This window comes from Rhipicephalus sanguineus, chromosome 11, assembly GCF_013339695.2.
Source record: "Rhipicephalus sanguineus isolate Rsan-2018 chromosome 11, BIME_Rsan_1.4, whole genome shotgun sequence".
NCBI lineage: Eukaryota > Metazoa > Arthropoda > Arachnida > Ixodida > Ixodidae > Rhipicephalus > Rhipicephalus sanguineus.
The window spans coordinates 108,246,877-108,273,227 of NC_051186.1; the positions used below are offsets into that span (position 1 = coordinate 108,246,877).

At 44.6% G+C, this 26,351-nt stretch overlaps 2 long non-coding RNA genes across 4 annotated transcripts; one reads left to right on the forward strand and one right to left on the reverse strand.

The window, feature by feature from the left end:
- Positions 1-515: 515 nt before the first annotated feature.
- Positions 516-5,875, reverse strand: LOC119374077 (uncharacterized). 2 transcript variants are annotated; one of them, XR_005180085.2, is made up of 4 exons: positions 5,720-5,875; positions 4,740-4,778; positions 4,162-4,244; positions 516-738 (listed from the first exon to the last, which is right to left on the reverse strand). It is a non-coding gene; the product is annotated as an uncharacterized LOC119374077 (long non-coding RNA). The 2 variants fall into 2 exon arrangements; XR_005180084.2 differs by lacking the exon at positions 4,162-4,244.
- Positions 5,876-7,591: 1,716 nt separating this feature from the next.
- On the forward strand, positions 7,592-24,414 carry LOC119374339 (uncharacterized). Of its 2 annotated transcripts, none has more exons than XR_007414392.1 (3): positions 7,592-7,800; positions 9,913-9,951; positions 24,209-24,414. It is a non-coding gene; the product is annotated as an uncharacterized LOC119374339 (long non-coding RNA). The 2 variants fall into 2 exon arrangements; XR_005180140.1 differs by lacking the exon at positions 24,209-24,414 and adding an exon at positions 10,611-10,820.
- The last annotated feature ends 1,937 nt before the right edge of the window (positions 24,415-26,351 follow it).

Genomic DNA, 26,351 nt, shown 5'->3' on the forward strand with positions numbered 1-26,351 from the left:
CGCGATTCATTTTAGAGCTTAAGCTGCGATGGACTCGCTCCAACAGCAAATCCTGCTGACGATCTCGCCAGCCGGCGCTGGCACGATCGCACCAACAGCTTCGCCTGGCGATCTCGCCAGGCGCACTGTCGTGCATATTCAGAAAACGAAAACACAGAAACTCCTGTTAGACTTCTTTTAGGTAGCCACAGTCTGTAGAACGCTGTTTGCCGGCGGCATAGGCATGGCGTATTTCACCTTGTTAACGTCGTTCGCCGGCGTCTGGAACGGCCCAACAGAAGAACCATCCCGCGATTATAGTAATGAAAGGGTAGAATTATTTCTCTCAAAGTGCGGATGTTCAAATTTGTACAATGATCCAAGTCGACATTACACTTTGTCCTCCAGAGAGCATTTAGTGCACCAACGCGAAATATTTCAACATCTGTAAAGCGTTGGATCACACATACAATAAATGTATGTCCCGTTCAGCGTTTCGCCTGTAGCTCCAGTAAACGGAGACATAAGCAACATGCTTTCGTAAGAAACGCTTTATTATTCAAGTAATTTAAGGAAATCAGAATGCCGTACGGGATTAACCTATCCGCGTTACGCACGCTGCATGGCACGCAATGTGTGATGGAAATCCGTTACAGTTCTTCTCGAAACCTCGTCTAATGCACCGGTGGCGTCTTTGGTCGTAGTGGTACCAATCCTGCAAATACCTTCCATAGCGTAAATGGCCATTGCACCTGCAGGCTTTAAAGATAAAAAAAAAAAACAATATGAATACAACCATGCGCAACTCACATAAATGAAAACAAGCTATTATAAAACATATGCGATCCAGATGCTAGTCGGCCGTATAGTGTGCGACTTGAAAATGGAGATGCGTCAATACGTTTCGCCCTTCCATTATGTTGCTTTATCGTCCACGGCACTTTCGAAAGTTTAAATGTTTTGAGGTGAATGCGTTGGAATGAATTTAGGTTGGAGTGAACTCCGGCCGTTCCGTCGTAATAATCGAGCGCTCACAACACCGCCACAGCCAACCGCACAGGACTGATGTTTTGTCGGAACTATGCAGCAGGTTTTCTCCCGTTCCTCCTCCAACTGATTCCCCTCGCTTTGAAGCCATTAGGCCTTACTTAAACTTTTTTCGCGCGCACAAACTTTTTTAGCGCGCACGAGCGCTAACTCTCAACTGTATATTTTTGAAAGGAACGAACATTTGAAGGAGCATTAGGCCTTACCCTTTCTGAATATGACGAGATTTCACTAACACCGAGATGCCCCCACCACCAAGTGGAGGAATGGGTTTCACTGTTGCGAAAACATCCCTCTATTCTGTGTTTTTCGAACTGCGCACATGTGTGTTCCTTGCCTCCGCAAAACACAGCTCCCAACAAGGTCATACACCTTCTGAGTATATCGAATCTTATAAAATTTTGCATATGTCAGGAAACATGGACGCTTGCTCGAATGTGTATATCACTATCAAGTATATTTCCCGAAGCGCAGCTCTTAAATCCCCGTTCCTCGGTTAAGCGTCACCTTTCGTTGCTCATTGCCTTGGCCGACCAAGCGAGCACAGCGTAAGAACTCCTTGCTCCCGCGCCTCGGGCCAGTTGCGTTCTCTCTTTCGTGGATGTCAGCTTTCTTATATAGGAGCCTTTTGTTTCACAACAATAAATAAAACAAATAAACAATATATATATATATATATATATATATATATATATATATATATATATATATATATATATATATATATATATATATATATATATATATATACAGGAACGCTCGATTCAACAAAGTAGGTTAAATGGCTATTGAATATATCAGAAATTAGGTAAACTGAATTTTCATATTATAAACAAAGAGTAGTCGCGACAGGCAACTCTTGAGCACGAATAGTGCATGAAAAATTATGGTAACATGGTAGTACCGAGAACTAGCTTCAATAGCACAAAATCCATTTTCTTGAACCTGCGATCTGGTGATCGCAGTATGATGTATTGGCACAGAAATTCTCCTCGTAGAGGCCGTACCTCAGCTGTGAAGCCGAAAGAAATGCAGGTACAATGCACTGGCATAATAACGAATAAGACTGCGCAAAGATCCCGTGCAACCCAAACATACGACGGCTCGCTCCAGGGGATGTTTAATTTTTATCTCTACCGTATTCATCTGCGGCAGCACTGAAACTTCCTTATATTGAAATCACCGATGACACGCTTCATTAGGATAACAGATAGCTAAGCTAGTTAGTAGCCATTCATTCTAACAGACAGGGCTTGCAAGCACGGACACAAGAAGCAAGCCAATCCGGAGCCGCTCTTGATGATTTGCAGTAACCAGTGTGGTTTTACGTGCCAAAACATCGATGTGATTATGAGACACGCCGTAGTTGAGAGCTGCGGAAGTTTCCACCATCTGGTGTTTTTTTTTTTTTTTACGTGCACTGACATGGCACAGTACAGGGGCCTCTAGCCTTTCGCGTCCGTTGAAACGTCAACGCCGCAGCCGCGATCGAACCCCCAGTAGAAACTGCCGTTGGTCAGATGCTTGGCTGGATGAGAGAGCTTGAGGCCCGTTACGTGGGGAATGGGCGTTGGTTATTTCAGGCGCACAGCACGGGTTGCCGTTGGTTACAAAGGACACCTGCTGGGGTTGGCGCCATCATACACCTCCCTGTATGGACGCTGGCTACATAAGGAATTCCGTCGTTGCTGACGCTACTTTCATCGAAATTCTTCCGCTTGAATACCATGCCGAAGTACCAAAGTTTTGGTGCGAAACCCTGGCACAACAGTATCTTGTTATTTCTCACGGGCGTAGCTAAGACACAATTTTTTACTCACGAGACTGACTTCGCTGATTGGAATAACTTTAAAGAAATAACGCCTTTGGTATATTCGGTGGTCTCACGGTTCGTTCGCCCTCGTAAATAAAGAGTGTGCGCTCGGAAGCAACAACTTTGCGAATATTATACATCCTAAATAGATTATGTACGTCTTTTCCGACGCGTCCATGACCAAATCAGACAACCTTCCACCTACTAAAGTCATCAGCGCCGTTGCATTTAATGCCGTGGTCATAATGAATCAGGCTACTGCCACTGGTGTGGCTACGTGCCATCGTCTTAATGATCTGGAATCTGTATGGTTGCAGCTGTACGTCAATCAAAATACCACCACTCCGATCCTTCTTTGCGAAAGATGATCCGTGCAATTATACGGATGAGCTGCAGTCTACTGGCGACTTATCGGCAGCTCCCCTTGCATCCAGCATTTCTTTGCGTGCTGTTGCTTATAGGTGTTTGAATGTACGGCTTACACATCGCATGTGAACTCTGTTGTCATGATTAGCAAAGGTAACTGCCAAACCACCGATAGAAATAGTACCAAGTCATACATAGCTTCGAGTTGTATCTTTCTGTGTGCCGTTCAGTTTTGCGGTTAACTTTACTAATCATGAATCACCAAGTGGCCCACACCCACACTATTCTAAGTTACTGTGCAGTCACAAAGCTCCAAACAACATACGCTCATGTATCCCCTGTTTTATCAGCATTCGTTGATTCGATGCTTGTTGAACAACACCGGCCCACCTGGTTTCCATGTCTCGCAGCACGCCTACTCAGTCCATTCCTCCACCGTGGCGGTTGGCTCGTGCAGTCTGCTACTGCTGTGGATATCGTGGCCACATTGTGCGTTTCTGTCGTTAGCGTCAGCAGGACGAGGGTAATGAATACGGCCCATTCGGACGGTATGACGATTATACTATATTACAATTAAGGACCAGGACGTCTTATGCTGGCCTCAAGAACTTGCGTCGACGTCATGGTCGCTGAATTCTTCCGATCGAAGAATGTGACTTCACTATAGCATACAACTCTGCTATAAAGTAGCAGGTAACCGATACGCATGTTCGCTCTCCTTAACCATCCACATCATGTAATGGTCCTGCAAACAGCTTACACGGCGAGATCTTTCTTCCTTTGCTGCTTTGCACCAGATTTTTTCAAGGCGCGTCGGGATCATTTAAGACCGTTGGCATTATTATACGGTCCTCACCCACTCCTCTCACCAATACCTCGCGGACAAAAAAAAAATGTCCGCGACGAATTGTGGCTGAGAGACCAATAGATCCAAAGCAATATAAAGGAATTTTCACCATTAATATAACTGCTGCTTCGTCGATGCTTTATTGGCCGGCGTCCGTTATGAAGAAAATAATGCTGATGATGGAGATCATATCTGGAGTAATAAATAATGTTAAACACGAATCTTGTAGTAGGAATACATTGTAGCATTGACTATAACTAAATATTAAAAGTACGAAGGTAAACTTATGCCTCCGCTGTAGCTAATGTTTCTAAAAACTAGCACACGAACAGTCTCTATTAGTAGGTACTGAGTAGTCCCGGATTTCCCGGGTGACATTTCAAGATCCTTCGGAATGTGAATGATCAACCACATTCTAATGCATCTACTATTGCATGTTTCAATGTTATAATGTATAGTGTATGTGTAAATGTTGACATCTGCGGTGGCTATGACTCATGATCAATAAATTGTAAGTTAATCATATACGAAATGCTGTGAATAACTTGTACCACATTCTTGAAACGACGTGGTAGAATACGTTTTGAAAGGGTCCGCTTTGGTAATGCACTTGAACTACACACTGAAGTTTCACAAATGCCTGAACATTGAATGTGAAATATTGTAAATGGTAAAACGAACACATACGATCCGTAAGTCTACATAGTCCTTCGTCTCTGTTACACACTGAAAAAAAATGAAATGTAGGTCAAATATTGTCGCTCTTTATCCGGGAAACGCTTGTTATTTCCATATAATTACACCAGTGGAAATTATTGTTCAGTGCTGCGTCAGAGTTGGAGTCCAATTCAGTAAACTGTTAGCCATTGCTCAGGAAAACTAGGCATGACGTTCCATCTGCTATAAAGCCACCTCTTAACGTTATACTAGACTTGCGTTACAAGTCTATGGTTACTAAGGATAATTACAATCCTTAAATATGTTAAGCCTGTTTTCGTTGCGGTAAGATTGCTAATATCTGATAGCAACAATGGGTGCAATGCGACTACCGAATAAATAGATATGGACAATTATTATGAGTGCCACTGCAACACTCTCTACGAAACATTGCGTACATTTTATTTATTATATCACGCCGATGGCACACGGTTTATTAGCTTAAGCCCGTCTAATCAATTGCAACGTCAATAAAACGTCAAATATGGTTACAATGTTGGCTATCCTCTTTTATAACAATGTGATAAGTATAATACATGTGCCCCTGTGACTCAGCAAGATATAGTAAAGCAATGCTAGAATACGCCGACAACCGCTGCTTAAGAATGCGAATACCATCGCAGCATTATGGGCATTTTCTTGCAACGAAAGTCACATCTCTGCTGCAAAGTGTGTGTCTATGAAACGGCGCACCACGAGCTGCCCTTTTCACGCCAGTGTTGTCGACATGTTGGGCGATCCGACAATATGCACACAACTACTCATTTTACAAACGACGTCGATTCGCCTCGTAACGCTTGGCGCAAAGCGAAAATTGTGGCATAGTGTGCTTGCTACTCGTTGACTGCTTTGCATGAAACGACTCCCACAAAGCGTGAGATCTACCATTTGTTTATAATCTCGATCACTAATTCTTCCCTCTCAAGGGAGAAAGAAGTGGGCTTTCATACCTAGGGTATTCCTTCTTTCTTCCACACCATTGTAGGCATGTGCATCTTGTAGTAGGAACAAAAGAACGGGCAGTAACATGACGAGGAGTGCATGAGCAGAAGCCATTTCTTTGCTCAATGTTCACCTACGAAATGGCGGCATGGGCTGAAACTCGGCGCTTATAATTTCTCCAACTGTTGTGCATTACAGTTAACGTGAGCCACCACTTCGATTTTCTGCAATTCCTTCATATGTCAGAACAAAGGAACATTGTAATTAATCTTCGGAGACAAATGCACCTGCTATTTTCTGATTGCTGTCTTCTATGAGTGATTGGTTCAGCGTTTGTTGCTTGCAATGCACTCAAAGCATCAGCCCTAGCCTAAACCCATCAGCTAACCTTAACTCATACAACATAAGTTCCACGAACCACGTTAATGATTCACTGCGATGGTTGTACCATCTCTACTCTCGCTATGCTTCATTCTTCCATCGCGACACATGCATTAACTAATGGGCTCTTCACAGAATAGAATTTACCATTACTATTGGAGAAGTAATGGTAAATTCCACTGCTCTAGCAAATCGGAAAGCGCATTGACGATGATGTGTCGCGCCGTTGGCTCCGAGATTCATTCCACGACGAAATGCGTCCAGCAAGGCTTGCGCCTTCACATTCATAGTAATGTCTAAGCACTCCCGTAATTCAAGAGCGAACGAACAGCTCTCCGTCTATACTCCATCTCAGCAGTTCCTTTCAGCAATGGGGAGGCTACGGGGCCCCTTAGCCAAAAGGAAAGGCAAAAATCCCTCATGGTGCATTGGTGCGCGTCTAGTCATTTGCTCCGCATCCCCTGGCGTGTGCGCGCACGCTTTGTGCCAGTAAAGTGTGCAGACGCCAGCGCCGAAAAAGAGACATGACCGCACCCATCGGCGCTGGTGCCCTCCGCCTCGAGTTTATCACGTTTTCCTCATGTGTTGTGCGGCCCGTAAGTCGCAAGGTGTGTGACCGGGCTAGTTGGTATTCCATAGTGACGTGAACAGCGCGTATAATACAGCGCGTCCTCGTCGGTTCTTCGTCCGTGTGTATTATACGCGCTGTTAACGTCACTACGTAAGTCGCAAACTGACGCTCGTATTTGCATTAGATTTCTGTCCTGCCACTTCAACAGCAGTGCAATGATGACTACACTGCGCGTCTTCCATGAACCATTATCAAATTCTCGGCGCTTCAAGCTTAGCAGGCGTGGCTAAACAAACAGCTGATCACGCCAATAACGACAGAACGCATGTGTGCTTTGTCCTCAGTATGAGACATGAAAAAGCAACGGCCGATTTCAGCAGCTATTTGTTCCTGTCAGCGTTTTGGGCAAGTAGGATGAGCAAGATCGGCAGTCGGGTCATGTTCAATTGTAATCAGAGCTACCGGCGGTCACTGATACAACTATTAAAGAGATGCGACGTGAACGCGATAAAGAATAGGCATATCGCTTTCCGATGTACGAAGTAACACGTGTTAAGCAAGCGCAAATGCCTGAGGCCTGCGAATTCCAAGGTTTATATATCTGGAACTCTGTTTCACTGCACAAGCATGTGCCTTGCTTACACCCCGTAGCTTTGGTAGCGCATTACCGTAGTGGTGAGATAAAGTATATAATATGGTGTAGCCGCACTAAATACGATTGATGTCATGCTCCCGGCGAAAAAAACAAAAATAGAAATGAAACGTTTGATCGATTACACTGAAAAAGCATACCTTATTGTGTTTCGACAATCGATATGCCAAAGCTGATGCCATTTTTAAACCTAAACGAGCTGTAAAGCGTGATGTGAAACAAACAGTGTCTAATTCATTTGGTGGTGACGTGTCGAAGAACTAGAGGAGACATCATTATGGTCGATCACGCTTGGGGTAGTAATATGCGAGGATTCGGGAACTTATACAGGGACCGGGGCACAACTTATGCCCGCATCGCGTTTATAAAAATTCGACAAAGTAATCGCACTTCTTATCCGCTTCATGTTATGTTGGTGCCCATTGTATTACTTCTGCAAGGTGCATGTGCATCAATACGGCTGGAGGCAAGAAGAGATGACCTAGGTAAGATCATTTCCCAAGAAAAAACGTACAAACGTAGCAGATGTTTTGTGTCTATACTTAGTCTCAATCACAACACTGTAACTTGCTTTCCAATGGTGTCCGCGAGATAATATGTGTGCAATATGGCACATAAAGTAGATTTTTTGTTGCACGTCGTTTTCGGATAAAAAGAAATAAAAATTTCGCACCTTACCAATTATATGTCAGATGCTCTGATGATTGGATACCGTTTTGGCAAATAACAATATATTCGGATGGAAACTAGCCGTTGTTGGGTGTTTTTTCGCAAAACAAATTTGCAGTGAGATAACCTTAGTTCTCAACAGGCTCGCAACAGGTTGGCAACGGCACTGCCTGCAATGCGCTGGCAAATGCCAACCCGGGCTCTTGAATGGTGAACGCTCGTATTTGCATGTTCCAGCGCACTGCAGGAAGTGCTGTTCCGAGCCTGTTTTTCAAGATACGATGGAGACACTTGTCTGGTGTATTACCACTTTACCCCATTCATGTCATCCCCACAGTTCCACTTTTGTGGAGCACAGGGTACGGTATACCATGTGGTAGGGGGGTGTACACAGCTACCTCTAAGTGAATCTAATCCATACCCCATGCCTGAGATTTGGGAGCGTCTCTTAGCCAGCCACACCCTCGAAGACCAGCGCCAGCCGGTAGAGAGGGCTGTCGACGCGGCGAAAGCCTATGGTTTCCTGGAATGGGGAGACCACCCCAAAGACGATGCCTAAATGAAACCCAAATAAAGATGTTTATTCTCTCTTTCAAGATGCGAATGTCATCTCCACAGATAGTAGATACATAGGGCGAATAATAATATAGGCTTTCCATATTAGTTGAAAGAGAGAAGGGTGCGTCAGTGAACCCTATATAGGTCTGTCGGATAAGGAATATGCATGTCTCAGTTCTACATGCGACCGTTGACTTACGTGGCCTTGCACGTGCGCCTGTTAGAATTTTTATGTGGGTTTGTTGCTGTGCGTTTTAGGGTACGCTGATAAACTTTCACTGTGACGCGTTGTCTTTTGCTGGACACTATTTAGGCCGACTACGTTTATAATAAAATCCGTTGTGAGTCTGCGCTCGTCTGTACCTTTCGTTCCTTCTTTGTGACTCCTCTGCCGCGCAGTTTGCCAGAAGATGAGACCTTAGCAACTCGCCCAGCTTTCAACACTTGTTACACATAAATCAGATTCGTCAGATTCGTTGTTTTGTGCTGTATGTTACTTTGCACATAGCGCCATCTCTCGTCGGTGGCAGCGGTGGCCTGTCGTAACTGAATGGGAAGTAGGGGAAAATATATATCTCACGATAAAAGCTACTTACCAATAGTGACTCCCGGTTCTATACAGCAGATACTTATTTGAACATTCTGCTAATATTACAGTGTCGCACTACAAACCGCGTCTTCCAAGGAGTGCTCGATATTTTACAAAGCGGCCCCATATGTTTCTAATGGGCAGTGTTGAATTGTACTGGGAAGCCACACGCTTTATATTGCGATGCTAGAATTTTGCCAAAATTATGCTGTGGGACTCCGGTGCATAGAACGCGGAGTCATTTTTGATAACTAGCTTTTTCGAAGAGACATGACTTTTTTCGCCTATTTTCCATTCAATCAGGGCAGGAAGACATTGCTTCCACCGAGAGATGGCGCCACGTACAGATGTCGACGAACAGATGTCATCTTGCTACTACAGTAGCAATAGCAATTTTTCGCGTTTTATTAGTGCTCCTTCTGAAATTACTGTGTCGCTTTAGTTTCTTGTTTAGAGGAATCTGTTTTAAAGCACAAACAGCCAGTCCTACTCAGTCTCCTACCTTACGAGGTTATTTTATTATGGAATACAAACGAGCCTTAGAATAAATTTAGCATACGAATTTATTTTACATATATAACATCCATTGCGCGTGCGTCACGAACCTGGGAGCTGCATAAATACTGACGCTTTTGTTAGATACCCATGTTATGGTAACGACGGTATGTTATAGTCCATATTCCTTTTTTCTGGTCAAACTTGTTCACTCTTTCGATATTTTCAGCTAAATCGGTAAATCGCAGCCACGTGATAAAGTTTAACTACATTTATTCTTTTCTAGAGTGCAACAGATATGAAGGTATCTGTGTATATCCCGCAGGTACGTGTTAATTTTCGCTGTTTATGCTAATGCTTATTCTATGTTTCCTTATCGATAAGCGATTAATTATTTTTTGTCTTGAGCTCCTGAAGGACTACATTTGAATACTAAAATCTGTCAACTTTGACAAAGACTGTGCAAAAATAAAAGACCAAATAGAATAATAGTTTCTGTAGAATATGCAATTACTCTAATAATTTCGAGTTAATAATTTGTGAGTGATTACTCATTAACATTCTGGGATATGTGATGTCACAAGGGAATTCAAGATTGCTGTTTTCTTTATACGATGTTTAAAACTGCGCACTCAAGCACACTTTTCTTCACATCTAAGGAGTTTGGTGACACAGCATTGGCCATATGCTTGGAATTGGCCATTCTATCGTGTCATTTGCTATTCATCTTCTTCACCAGTGTAACCTCACCGCTATCACCAACGTGGCGTTTGCGCAGCGCTCAACGCTGGTAAAGTTCCCAGGTAGGAGTTGTCATACGAATGATCGGCTCTATTGGATCCCATAGTCGATAGTCCCATGGTTGGGGATTCAAATGAATATTGCTTAAGGTGAATTGTTTTATACAATCTTCAATTCAATTCTACATCAGTCGTATGCACGTTACTAACAATAGTTCCCGCTCTTTTTTTTCTTTCTTCTTAGGCTGCACCTGCCACCCCAATCTAAGATATGGACGACCCGCCAGAGACCTTTACCACTACGAGCCCCGTTTAAACCGGTGTTTTAGATTAGGACACACGCATAACTGCAACGCATTTCTAACAATACAAGCTTGTCTTATGTACTGTGTACGCCACCGAGGTTAGTCATGTACATTGTTCATATTCGAAGAGTGGTGTCATAATAAATCAACGTATCAAAAAAGTGTCTTGTGTTATGTGTTTAGCGGCAGCGACAGAAAACTCTTCTGCGATAATGCAGTAGACAATCTCAAGGAGAACGTTCGTATGATAGCAGCGGCGCGCGGGATACCGCGTCAACGTCTGAGTTATTGCATGAGGATCGGTACACAATATCAGTGTGGCATTGCTGCAGGCGAATTTTCCAACGACCGATGAGCCCTGGCTAATGGAGGCTTCAGCGACGAGATCCAGCCCATATAAAATTATGCGGCGTCAACACGTCGAAAGGGCGAACGTAAAAGCTACGACAAATATACCAAAATACACAAATTTACGGAATAACACTAAAGGTACTCTTTTTCGGTTCCATGATCATTACGCTCGGCCTTATAAAGAGTTCCAAAATAGGACACAAGTGATATCTTGCGTTATTTTCTTCGAACCAGTGCGACATAGACGCAGGCGCCGTTGTGTTGAGTATGGATTGTCGCAGACATGCTGGCGCCAAAGCGACTTGAGGTTTAAAGACGACAGCGGTAAGTAAGGAACAGAGTAAGCAAGGATTTGTCGCGAGTTTGGGAATCATCAGGTAGGTCGTTATACACGGTGAGCGAAGCTATCATGAGGTTCTTACACGTACGTGCAGTCTCCCGAAGTTGATTCATAATCTCTTGCCGACGTCAGTGTTTTAAATGGTTCTTTCAATCATGCTAAGCATGTATTTTTTCTGTACTACACAAGCCCCACAATACTCGCGCGACAAAGTACGACACGAACCCCACAATATTCGTGTGGTATTTTTATTGAAAGTGAGGTCAAGTCCCGGAAGTTGGTCCTTTTGCCGTTGTTCTGGTTTTATCTAAGGAAGGTGCTCAAGCGGTTATGTCGTTTGTACAGATCACCAGGCCTTTGTGCTTGAAATGATGCAGTTGATATTTTCTGGCCGCTTTTCAGAATAGGCACGCCATCAGATTTAATGATTTCTGTAAGAAAACTGAAATCAAAATAGGTGAGGCCTTCTTTTGATGGCTGCCACAGGCGTCTTAATAAGATGACTCATATGTTTTAGTGTGGGCAACTACTGGTCTTTCTTTAACTGTATATTAACTCGCCAATGACAGCTTTTCGGCAAAACCTTCGTGCCGCTAAATAACAGTGACATAGTTAGATTCCTGCTAAGCCCGCCCGCAGTGAGAGGGGATGAAAAAGAACTCATATTAATACATTAAAGTGCATTAAAAAATGCTTTCTGTTTTCCAAATAAATGTTTTACTGATCACTACGGCGTGTATTATAACTGTTTTTGCACGTAATAACGCTGATTTAGTTTTTTTTTTGCTTGATGCTGGAAAGACAGAAAGACAGGGATGAAGAGGAAGGCCGGGACGGTAAACAGACATTACCATCCGGTTTGCTACCCTTATCTGGGGTGGGGAAATAGGAGTCTGAAAGAGGGCATAGTGGGAGAAAAAAACGCAGATGCACACACAGGGGAACAACGAAAGAACACACTCGCACACATGCTGGAGAAAGAACAATTTCAAAGGAGCAAGAAACATCCTAGGCTATTTTAACCTCGCTCCATTATTGCATATGCAACGTTTGGGAAATGTATTATTGTTCAGGAGTGAGGCCTCAACTGCCTTTTGTGTTTGCGTAGTGAGCAGCCTGAAGCAATAAAGACCCACCACCAAAAACGCGCTCGTCGATTATGGTGAAAACGTGCTTCCAACGATATCATAAGAAATAGCTTCTGCAAAACTGTTTTCAAGTAAGGCATCCGTAATCTGGAATACAGTATATTTGCATGCTTCTTAGTATTCTTCGGTTGGGAGAAATGAATGCTAAATGTACGTCATCACATTTATTCCTGTTTATAATGCTGCCGCCATTTAGCTATTGCGTGCTTGTGGACGATGCAGAATTAGCTTGAGTTACGTCTCATAGCAAATAAAAAAGCGTTGTGATAAATGCAAGGATAATTTCTGGGATATCTCCATTGTGAAATTAGGAACGGGCGCTAAGGGGCTTGTTTTATTTCTTGTGTACCTAAACTTTACGCAAATGCGAAATACAACACTTACAAATTTATTATAAAAACTCTAAGAAGTATCGTAGTTGTGCAGTTTCCTTATGAATACGACATAAGCTTCCCCAAGGTGTTGTATATCTAATCATTGCAAATTATATTGACAGTGTTATTATTATTATTATTATTATTATTATTATTATTATTATTATTATTATTATTATTATTATTATTATTATTATTATTATTGTTGTTGTTGTTGTTGTTGTTGTTGTTTTTGTTATTATTATCACCAGCTCACTAGTGCACTTCGGAGCAACGCGCTGCGGCTCCCATGCGCACCTTTTCCAGTAAACTCACGGTGAGTGAAAAAGTGGATAAGAAAGGCGAAAGACCCGCGTCCATCGGACGTGTGGGCATGTCGCCCTTGTTAGTAGCTCAACGGCCGCAAAGGCCAAAGGCTATTTCTGTCTCATAGCTGAGCCGATGCGTTAGAAAATATGATGTCTTGCTGTATTTGGGGTTCTTTCTGTGTTCTTGCTCTACCTCGACCACATGTCCAGATAAATTGGTCGAGGTTGGCACGAGCCTACGCACAAGCTTTGCATATTGGTATATAAACGTGCGGTATATGCAACTATACAGCGTCGGTGTAGGGATTGTTCGCGTCTGTAATAATCGCCATGTTGCCGACTGGCGCTTATTGAGCGACTTGACAGGTGGTGGGTACTTCAATCTGGCCTTATGGTAATATATAAGAATTTTACGAGGGACACCGTAGTGGTGGGCTCCGCAAATTTCGACCAGCTGGGGTTCTTAACGCGCACATATGTCTAAGTACGCAAAAGTTCGCCTCCATCGAAAATTGGCCGCAGTGGCCGTGATTCGATCCCACGACCTTCGGGTCAGCACTCTAGCGCCATAACCACTACACTAACGTAGCAGGAACCTTCCGAGTGTAGCGGTAGCACACCTCCAGAAAAAGTTGCAGACTCAGACCGAAATATGACTTTAAAATTGCTCTTGGTAATTTTCTTTATGCGCAGATCGTAGTTATGACTAAATAGCAAGCAATATGACAAAAAAATTACACCATCTCCCACTAAACAGAACAATGTGGGGATGCGAAGCAGCGCATGGGTCGACTTAAAGTTCCGTTCATCACAGGCACATTGCCCGATGTTAACGCGTTCTTGCAAGTGGAACACAACATGAATTCACTGTAGTTGCTGTTGCTGTTACTCGTCCCGAACTCATGTCAGAGCGCGGCCCGCTGGTTCATCGCCACGCCACGTGGGAACACGTGGGTTCATTGCGCGCCTGCAGAATATCATTCCCCGACGTGATCATATGATTGCTGAGAGAGTGTAAGGGGGAGAGGCCACAGCGTCTTACCTAGGCCCTTACACAAGCCCGAACGCGCTAGCGCGTGCCAGCGCGTTCTGACTAGGATACAGCGCGTTGGTTCATCGCGCATCTGCAGAATCTCATTGAGGAGGAGGAGAGGTTGATGAAAGGAAAAGGCGCAACTTCTGCAACCCTAATTGGGAGCACGGCTCAGCCCCAATCTTGTTCTCCGACGCCATCGCATGATTGCTTAGAGAGTGTAAGGGGGAGAGGCCACAGCGTCTTACCCAGCCCCTTACACAAGCCTAAACGCGCAAGCGCGTGCCAGCACACACGGTTCCCGATCGGACGGTTGCCACTGGAAGGACGGACACAGCCCCGAGCGAAAGCTGCTTCGCATCTAAAAATTAAAAAAAAATACGAGATTTTAAATCACTTTCCGGAGTAAGCACAAACTTTCGCGTTCATAACACGCAGGGTGGGTCCTGTGTCCACGAGTGCAGATCATCGGACACCATCGATGAACACTTCTGTTACATTGGATTGGCTGCAACGAGGACCCTGTTGTTTGGTAGGCGACTGTTACTTGTACTCTTTCCGTGTGTAGGGACGAGGCCTCATTGGCAATAATAGTGATGGCGTGGAGACGGGGAACGTCAGGTATTACGCGCCGAGTGGTAAGTCGGGGACAATGCTGAAGATGAGATAGCGTAATATTAACGTGCTGGACGGCTTGTCACGGACGACGCGGTGTTAGGAGGCTGCACCCGATTACAGTAACGTGCGGCTCGGCCGCCGTAGCTGCAGATACATCATAAAAGGCGGTTGTCTGAAGCACGTTACCGGTTCCCTCTGGCTGGCCCTGTCCACGTAGGAGGACGTGCTGCTTGGAGTGGCTGGTGACAGGGATCTACGGCAGGCTGCACTCGAGGCTTAGCTACTACGTCTGCGTAACTGAGGGATACTCTCCGAGAGAATCGGTCGGGCCTGGCGCCGACTTCGGTGTTACTGAGGGGTGCTGACCATAGGCGGGCGCACGGGGCCGCCCCCACTCCTAATCACCTAAGAGGGGAGCGCGAAGTCAGCCCCACACATTGACATAATATGGAGGGGGGAGGGGGGCGCCTCGACTCGGAGGGAGGGGGAGCGCAATGTCAGCGCCATATATTGACATAAGTGGTAGGGGGATGCTGCGACAAAGCTTGCCCCCCCCCCTCCCCTGAAAGGGAACCCTGCGCACGCCTGTGGTGCTGACGCATGGACTTGCTCGGATGGTTGAACGACGTCGACGTAGCGAGCGCTACAGGGATCAATACCCATCATCTCCACCACTTGTAAAGGTGTTTATTAGACGCTCGCATCAGCTTCGACCGGTAGCTCAACCAACGGCTCAATTCAATGACTGCGAGCTCGAGCGGCGTTCACAAGCGATACACGGTAGCCACAGATCCACTAGTTAGCGCTTGAGAGGCTGCCCCACAGTAGCGTTTCGTTTCGATAGCCTTGCAATATTCTGCACTGTGGTTGAAAAAACCAAGACTTTTACTGGTAATCCCTTACGCCCGACCCAAGTTCTCGTATTCGCCGAGCATAAGGGCACAGAACATCACGCAATCGTTATAATACTCAGACTATCATTGATAAGTGCTTTTAGTGCGCTCTTTTGATCAAGATTATTCAGAAACTATGGAATCGGGTAGTTGGTACGAAGCAAAAATGTGTACTACTCTTTATGCACGGTTATTTTCCTTTTATTCTTTCTAAAATAATGTTTTCAAATCACAAATATAACGTATACAAAATGTGTCACTCCCAGACGCTAAGCAAACGGTGCCCAATAAATTAGGTTAGCCAGCGCAAACAAGTATCAACAGAGAGCTAGGCTGCAGCCTAGTTTATCTAGCTTTTTTTTTGTTCGGCCTTGTTTCTTGTACTGGCTTTCCCTTTGAGTTCCGAATGTTTTGTTATTCCAATATCTTGATACATAGCCGTTGCTTAAGCCTCACAGAAATATTGCCCGAAGCAATCATAAATTTTTGAACATTGCGAAAACAGCTAAGATTAGGTGTCAGGGCAAGCAAATTTTCAAATGTTTAGTCCGTTCGTTTTTTCTCTGTGAAAATATCGTGCCGGTGTACGTTTAAAGGTCAATAAACAGGTCGGTGAATCTAAAGTGGAATATGACGCTCTTACGGAAATACGAAAAGTTAAATGATTTCTTCAGAAGCTTGGAGATTGCTGATCATATAGAATTAAATAACTTTTCAGCAATAGGTCGTCGTGCATACGAGTGAATTTGTGCAGGGTTTACAGCGTGAGTTCATGCGTGACAAGAAAAGCTCGGAAAGTATGGTATAGAAGAAATTCTGGTGTTGACAGCATAAGTCGCCATCCGACAATTTGCTGCCAATATGCCTTATATGCGTCTTTGATTTCTCGCGAATAATGGCCTCGGTAAAATAATTAAAGGGACATAGCCGGGGCAATGGCGATGATAAATATCACGCAAACGCTCCCGCAATGAATTGTAGGTTTTGGTGTGCGTTAAAACAATGGTGCCATATCGACCAAGGCAAATAAATGTTGACGCCAAATTAACTGTGGTTATTTCGAGAGCTGTAGAATGTTGCATATGTTTTACGCAGATTTTGATCGCATAACATTTACGAGATGTTAAGCTACGGGACCTAATCTTTAAACGTTTACGTTGTCAAGCGTCTCACCGCACCTATACTGTGGGGAACACCATGCCGTGTGTGTCTGGTGCAGTGTCAGAAAGGCATGCTTACCCGCTCTAAATGAAAGACGATGAGACGGCAGGCCTGTTACATGGACGACTTCACTCTAAAGTTTTCTTCACAACTGCGAAGTGATCAGGTAGCTCAACTGTGTAGCGAGCAAAAATTCTATGCCGCGCCCGTTAAAGATTTGTTCTACTACCGCCGCAGTCTCTATGAGAATTTCAAGCTGCTTTTCATCAGAGACTAAATGAGTGGGTCAGCAAAAGGTAAAGGAAGGGACGCCCCTACAACAGCGCCAATGCATCTAGTCGGTAGCGCAATGGAGGGATATGCTCCTGTAGCGGCCGGTCGACCAATCGTCGCATCGCATCAGAAAGCCTTGGACTTTCAGAGGCAAATCGTGGGCAGCGGCATCGCATACGATCGATGTCTTCCTCGGTGCCGAAGACCTCGCAAGCCGCACTGTCGGTCCCTCCAGTTATGTTGTCTATGCATTCGTTAAGCCGACCCAGAAGCCCAGTTACATGTCGGAGTTCCAGCGTAGCGTTTATTTGATGGCGTCTCGTAAGTCATCTGCTTGGCGTGTTCCACTCCGCAAACAGAGACTACGTGCCAGGTGACAAAGCTGCCTTGAAGCATCTGTCCTAGAAAGAGGAATCGGAATGGGGGTCTCTTCTTGATGGTATCTGTTAGCCGCATTGGTTGCGGAAACATTGACACTGATCCCGCAATTACCAGGTAGCCACTGAAAGCGAAACCCGTGACCTTTTTCTTTGACGCAGGGATGAATTTTGGGAATTTCGACATAAGTTGTTCTAGCATCCGCGTCAGCGAGGTGACTGCACACTCGGTAACGCCCGTTTCGAGTCGAAGAAAACAGCCCATTTGCTCGGTCTCTCCAAATTGATTTACTCTAGGGCACAACACACAGCCGCAAGTTCTGCCGCCGCTGATGTAGTTACATGGGGTATATTGAGTCGAAGTGTTATTTCGCCTGCTGGTATCGCCACTACATCGCCAGAACTGAATACCGTGGTCGAGCCATTGGTGTAGATGTGCCCGTATATACTGTAGGTTTCGTGCAAGAAAATTAAGCTCAGTTGTTTTAGTGCTGAGGCAGGTAAGAGTGTTTCTTCTGCAGTCTTGGAATTAGACGTACTTGTGGAAGGCACATGCGCCACGGAGGAAATACCGGCTCCTGCGCAGGCGCATACCCTGGTGTGAACGATGCGCAATGCGCATACACAGTTGCACTAAATTTTGTACGGGGCCTTTCAGCCGCGAGGCTTGTCAGTCGTGATGGAGCAGTCCTGAGCAACAGTAATGATTTCAGCTGTTGAAGTGCAGCGTGGTAAAACAAGGCATATCCTAAGAGACTGAGCTTGAATGCTTTGGATCGTACGCAGGTTAGTTTTCCAAGTATTGGAATTGCACGTAGGCTGTATCGCAGGAACCCAATAAAGAATACCCTGCAGAACTATAACATAAATCTATAAATCGTATGTATGCATCAGTGCATGGCTTATTATACCAAGGGGGTGCAAAAGTTAAGTGAGGGTGAAGGCGGGCTGATTTGAGGAAGGCCACCAGCTCCGCTGTTTCCTTGCCCATCGCACCACTAGTGCATAGTTGTCCGAATTTATTTAACAGCATGATGTTTAAGCCGTAAAGCTTTGGTGTCCCCAGGAAACCACAGGTGGGTATGTGCCACAGACATTAAGAGACCGATGTCGAACAGAATCGAACAGCTAATGTTTAGCTGTGTTTCTATTTGCCTCTTCGTGTAGGACATGAAATCACCAGACAGAAAGTATTGCTGAGGAACCAATTTCCTCCATGTTTTTTACATGGACGTGTCTTATGCGGGGGTCCATCAGGATTTCGCCCACGTCATTTTACGTTGCGGAAGTGACGTCGGTAAAATGTACACGAAGAGATGACAGAAAACACAAGAAAATGTTTCGTTGATTTGGATGACCTGGGAATCTAACCCATAACCTCTCAGGCCGCGACGACGGGTGTCCGGCACTCTGTCCGCTGCGCCACCAACATACATGCACGAGGCGTTATGAGCGCCTCGCCGGCATGATTCGGTTTCGTGACGACGCACTACGTGCTTTGCCTTTGGTGTCGTGTTAGCGTGACGGCTCGTCGACAGAGTAGTGAAGCTTCCACATGCACCAATGGTGTTTATCTGCCGTCTACGGCTCCGAGTGCGATAGCAACGGCTAATAAAACTAATTAGCGCTACAGAAAGGCAATGACGTCGACGGCGAATGTCGCCCACTGAGCGATTTGGTGCAGCCACAAAAAAGCTCGCAGTTAGCGGAACGCCGCGTTCATGGCTAAAAGCTACAAGCTCTGGTTCTAGCGCCCCTGAAGCGCTGAGGTGTCTATGCATGAGCACATGTGTGGGTTACACTATAACTGGGAAGCGCATGACTCGGCGTTTGCCTCGTCAGATGACTACACTTTGAATAAGTCCATATTTACCAGTGTTCGTTAATTCCGTATTTGCTGATGTCATATTTGCGAGGAATTCACCCTATGCTGTGTCCGGGTGTATGTTAACTACTTCAGCTACGACAAGGGTGAAGTCAAGATCATGAACGTTAGTCGCCGGGATGCTGATGTGCTTCCAGACTTCATTGTAGGCGTATCCATGTTTTGGCGTTTCTGGTCTTGACTTCTTTCTCTCTTGTGTCCGTGTTTGCACGCCCTATCTCCTCTCCATGTCAAGTGGTGCTATGGCTGCCAAAACACCAACAGACAGTGTGGAAGCTCTCATAGGTCAATGTACAATAAACACTCAGCGGTTCTTCTGAAGGAACGGTTAACATTCGTCATATATCAATTTCTATGACGGAGGTATACACCATGCTTTTTTCTACAACTTCATTGCCCACCCTAATATACGAACAACGTATGTGAAACGGAAGGGTTACTCTTACACTGTTTACACAGATAGAGTACTCTGTTGAAGTGTCACTTTCACATATTCGAAAACAAGATTAGCAAGTCACACATCTGGTAGAATATAAAGCGCCTTGAGGGCAGCACTACAGCACTGTGCTCACTTTTGAATCAATAAGAATGCATCAAGAAGAACAAAACTATTTGCACAAAAGCTTTTGTTTCCTCTAAAATATAACAAAGCCGAGTGGTCGAGCCCCTATTCCAAGCCACCGCTGGCCGTCGCATCTTTTTTTGCCATCCGTACCAGCCTAAGGTGGTCCCGAAGGTCAGGCCTGGACAGCACTGCCTTCCACCTCACTCGCGTAGTGTTCTTGTTCTTCGGTGGCAGCGCTTCGATGGTGATGTGGCAGAACGTATGGAGGTTTCTGTATGTGTCCGTTTTGTGGAGCGAGGATTACGTTGCGCCCGGACTCCATTTTGTAGCGTGACTGATTCTTCGGGTTGAGGACCTGATGCTGGGATGTTAGGAAAACGAAAGCAAACATGTTTAGTGGCACTTCTTACAAATCTATTTACATGGTGAAAAAGTAAAAATAAAGTGTGCAGCGACGAGTCACTGGACGAGCCATTAACCCAGGGCCCACAGCGTGTTCTCTCACTCAGCACCGTCGTTTTAACACCTCAGACCACACCTTCCTTCGGGAGGGTAGCCACTCACACACGACACCACCCACCTGGATGCCAGCCAGTAACACAACACTGTCGCAAATGGGTCGTTGCACCCGTTGATGCAGCATAGTTCCAGCGGTGAATGGCACTCACGTTTGGTCAGGCTGCCAGAACGGGAGACGGCGCAAGTTCCTCCGCCTCTCCCCAGTAAGGCAGTAAAGGGTTCACGGCGACCTAATTGCTCTGGTGAAAGCCCACGAGCTTGTTCGGCGCCGTAGCATCTCAAACAACCCCCAGCGGCTCATTGTGAACTCCGCGCCAGAATTGACGACACCCCTCTAATCATCCGAGCACACAGCATTCCCTTCCAATTGCGGGGTGCTTCCTGTCGTGGAGAGCCCGTCTCCGGGAAAGATCAACGTGTCTCAAGGCACGTGAAAAGTCGCCACCAGCCAACTCTCCCAGGCGATGTGCCGCCAGTCGATGTAACGCCATTCGGACTCCACGTTACGTCGCAGAGTTGACTGAAAGTTGCGAGTTTGCGCTTAACCTCGTTTGTATTTATATTCATTTTCTGTTGTGCACCCTATCCCATAAAACGTTGGAATATACCTATTTACTGAAGGGATTGAAGCGGTCTCAAGGACACTCACAGAAAGCAAGCGAACACAAAGTGCTTAAGTTTATCTCTCGTACTGAAATAAGTCATCAAGTTCAGTTGTATTGAATCTGAGTCCTACCACTAACTACAAATTTTTGCTGGAGTATGTCAACGCTTTTTGCATCAACATACGCCAACATTTTTATCGAACAGTTAGAATCAGGGGCCGAATTCACAAAGCTTTCTCTCGCCTACGCAGTTTCTTAGCCAAGAATTCTCGTATCTGGAGGGATTACGATAGCAATGGTACGAATTTAACTTACTCGCCAGTTTTGATGGCAAGAAGGCAACGCGAAAGCCGATGAAACGACAAGGAAAGAAAGAAATGCGCGCAGGTGATAGCAATGCAGCACGCGAAGCGTCTAGCATCGAGGGTATACGATGATAGCGAATGTGTTTTAGCTGCGTCTCAGCTTCCAGTTCCGGGCGTCTGCTACAGCGCTTACACGTTGCCGCGTTGCAGCAGACATCCAGGGGTCCATCGATGACCATAGCTAACAAAAATCTAGTTGCTCGATGGCGTTAATAATCCATGCGCCATCTCGTCAAGTGCAGGCAAACAACGCTCCAGATGCACTGCATCTATAAACCGCGCATAAATTGAAACATTGAAGGTTGAAGATGTGACCGAAACGTCTGCCCCTGTTTACCACAACCAGTTTATTTACATTTTCATGAAGCTGGGCTGCCACTCAACTAATTAGGCATGTTCGAGCACGGTATGATGATTGCCATTAGGGTGTTTTGTAGCTAGACGTAAAATATTCCATTTCTTACAACGATCTCAGTACAAGACATAGGAGCGGCTTTTGAGCCTACGGAGAACTGTACAGAAATATAAAGCAGCAGTAAGAAAGGTATCATGAGCGTAATGCCGCAGGTTCAATTCACCGCAGCATTTTGACAGGGCCGGAATGCGAGAGCAATCGTATACGCTTAGACATGTGAACACGTAAAGCGAGGAATATTTGTCAGGAGCTTTCTACGTGCTAATGCTTTTCAGAAAACACGGCGCAGTCACTTCATCCTTGCGGAGTTTGCGTGTTGTATCGGCCTGAAGTGACATGACTACACGTGCGTCTGGATTCACAGGGCGCCCGTGCTGCGCGTTCGCACGATTAATAAAAAGAAAAAAAAAGAGATGGTGTTCGCGTTACTTACTAACGTCTATGGGAGCGAAAGCCATACAAAAAGAGAGCGAAAGTGTGATTGTGCTTATATATGAGAATCGAAGCATATTAGCTGAATAGTGATTTGTTTAGTGAAAGTTTATTTAGAAGACAATAATCCAAACGAATTGTAATAATAATAATATCTGGGGTTTAACGTCCCAAAACCACGATATGATTATGAGAGACGCCGTAGTGGAGGGCTCCGGAAATTTAGACCACCTGGGGTTCTTTAACGTGCACCTAAATCTAAGTACACGGGCCTCAAACATTTTCGCCTCCATCGAAAATGCAGCCGCCGCGGCCGGGATTCGATCCCGCGACCTTCGGGTCAGCAGCCGAGTGCCATAACCACTAGACCACCGTGGCGGGGCGTCCAAACGAATTGAATATTCATTTAGTGAATGTGACATTAGTGACAGTAAATTAGCGATAGTTGACTAGTAATGTCGCACTCGATACAAAGTGCACGGTAATATAGCCACACTTGATGGCTTTAACCTTCGAGTCACCTTAAGCGAATGCATTGGGATCATAATATATATATATATATAAATATATATATATAAATATATATATATATATATATATATATATATATATATATATATATAGAACGCGGAGGCATTTTTGATAACTAGCTTTTTCGAAGAGACATGATTTTTTTCGCCTATTTTCCATTCAATCAGGGCAGGAAGACATTGCTTCCACCGAGAGATGGCGCCACGTACAGATGTCGACGAACAGATGTCATCTTGCTACTACAGTAGCAATAGCAATTTTTCGCGTTTTATTAGTGCTCCTTCTGAAATTACTGTGTCGCTTTAGTTTCTTCTTTAGAGGAATCTGTTTTTAAAGCACAAACAGCCTGTCCTACTCAGTCTCCTACCTTGCGAGGTTATTTTATTATGGAATACAAACGAGCCTTAGAATAAATTTAGCATGCGAATTTATTTTACATATATAACATTCATTGCGCGTGCGTCACGAACCTGGGAGCTGCATAAATACTGACGCTTTTATTAGATACCCATGTTATGGTAACGACGGTATGTTATAGTCCATATTCCTTTTTTCTGGTCAAACTTGTTCACTCTTTCGATATTTTCAGCTAAATCGGTAAATCGCAGCCACGTGATAAAGTTTAACTACATTTATTCTTTTCTAGAGTGCAACAGATATGAAGGTATCTGTGTATATCCCGCCGGTACGTGTTAATTTTCGCTGTTTATGCTAATGCTTATTCTATGTTTCCTTATCAATAAGCGATTAATTATTTTTTGTCTTGAGCTCCTGAAGGACTACATTTGAATACTAAAATCTGTCAACTTTGACAAAGACTGTGCAAAAATAAAAGACCAAATAGAATAATAGTTTCTGTAGAATATGCAATTACTCTAATAATTTCGAGTTAATAATTTGTGAGTGATTACTCATTAACATTCTGGGATATGTGATGTCACAAGGGAATTCAAGATTGCTGTTTTCTTTATACGATGTTTAAAACTGCGCACTCAAGCACACTTTTCTTCACATGTAAGGAGTTTGGTGACACAGCATTGGCCATATGCTTGGAATTGGCCATTCTATCGTGTCATTCGCTATTCATCTTCTTCACCAGTGTAACCTCACCGCTATCACCAACGTGGCGTTTGCGCAGCGCTCAACGCTGGTAAAGTTCCCAGGTAGGAGTTGTCATACGAATGATCGGCTCTATTGGATCCCATAGTCGATAGTCCCATGGTTGGGGATTCAAATGAATATTGCTTAAGGTGAATTGTTTTATACAATCTTCAATTCAATTCTACATCAGTCGTATGCACGTTACTAACAATAGTTCCTGCTCTTTTTTTTCTTTCTTCTTAGGCTGCACCTGCCACCCGAATATAAGATATGGACGACCCGCCAGAGACCTTTACCACTACGAGCCCCGTTTAAACCGGTGTTTTAGATTAGGACACACGCATAACTGTAACGCATTTCTAACAATACAAGCTTCTCTTATGTACTGTGTACGCCACCGAGGTTAGTCATGTACATTGTTCATATTCGAAGAGTGGTGTCATAATAAATCAACGTATCAAAAAAGTGTCTTGTGTTATGTGTTTAGCGGCAGCGACAGAAAACTCTTCTGCGATAATGCAGTAGACAATCTCAAGGAGAACGTTCGTACGATAGCAGCGGCGCGCGGGATACCGCGTCAACGTCTGAGTTATTGCATGAGGATCGGTACACAATATCAGTGTGGCATTGCTGCAGGCGAATTTCCCAACGACCGATGAGCCCTGGCTAATGGAGGCTTCAGCGACGAGACCCAGCCCATATAAAATTATGCGGCGTCAACACGTCGAAAGGGCGAACGTAAAAGCTACGACAAATATACCAAAATACACAAATTTACGGAATAACACTAAAGGTACTCTTTTTCGGTTCCATGATCATTACGCTCGGCCTTATAAAGAGTTCCAAAATAGGACACAAGTGATATCTTGCGTTATTTTCTTCGAACCAGTGCGACATGGACGCAGGCGCCGTTGTGTTGAGTATGGATTGTCGCAGACATGCTGGCGCCAAAGCGACTTGAGGTTTAAAGATGACAGCGGTAAGTAAGGAACTGAGTAAGCAAGGATTTGTCGCGAGTTTGGGAATCATCAGGTAGGTCGTTATACACGGTGAGCGAAGCTATCATGAGGTTCTTACACGTACGTGCAGTCTCCCGAAGTTGATTCATAATCTCTTGCCGACGTCAGTGTTTTAAATGGTTCTTTCAATCAGGCTAAGCATGTATTTTTTCTGTACTACACAAGCCCCACAATACTCGCGCGACAAAGTACGACACGAACCCCACAATACTCGTGTGGTATTTTTATTGAAAGTGAGGTCAAGTCCCGGAAGTTGGTCCTTTTGCCGTTGTTCTGGTTTTATCTAAGGAAGGTGCTCAAGCGGTTATGTCGTTTGTACAGATCACCAGGCCTTTGTGCTTGAAATGATGCAGTTGATATTTTCTGGCCGCTTTTCAGAATAGGCAGGCCATCAGATTTAATGATTTCTGTAAGAAAACTGAGATCAAAATAGGTGAGGCCGTCTTTTGATGGCTGCCACAGGCGTCTTAATAAGATGACTCATATGTTTTAGTGTGGGCAACTACTGGTCTTTCTTTAACTGTATATTAACTCGCCAATGACAGCTTTTCGGCAAAACCTTCGTACCGCTAAACAACAGTGACATAGTTAGATTCCTGCTAAGCCCGCCCGCAGTGAGGGGGGATGAAAAAGAACTCATAATAATACATTACAGTGCATTAAAAAAATGCTTTCTGTTTTCAAAATAAATGTTTTACTGATCACTACGGCGTGTATTATAACTGTTTTTGCACGTAATAACGCTGATTTAGTTTTTTTCTTGCTTGATGCTGGAAAGACAGAAAGACAGGGATGAAGAGGAAGGCCGGGACGGTAAACAGACATTACCATCCGGTTTGCTACCCTTATCTCGGGTGGGGAAATAGGAGTCTGAAAGAGGGCATAGTGAGAGAAAAAAACGCAGATGCACACACAGGGGAACAACGAAAGAACACACTCGCACACATGCTGGAGAAAGAACAATTTCAAAGGAGCAAGAAACATCCTAGGCTATTTTAACCTCGCTCCATTAGTGCATATGCAACGTTTGATAAATGTATTATTGTTCAGGAGTGAGGCCTCAACTGCCTTTTGTGTTTGCGTAGTGAGCAGCCTGAAGCTATAAAGACCCACCATCAAAAAACGCGCTCGTCGATTATGGTGAAAACGTGCTTCCAACGATATCATGTGAAATAGCTTCTGCAAAATTGTTTTCAAGTAAGGCATCCGTAATCTGGAATACAGTATATTTGCATGCTTCTTAGTATTCTTCGGTTGGGAGAAATGAATGCTAAATGTACGTCATCACATTTATTCCTGTTTATAATGCTGCCGCCATTTAGCTATTGCGTGCTTGTGGACGATGCAGAATTAGCTTGAGTTAAGTC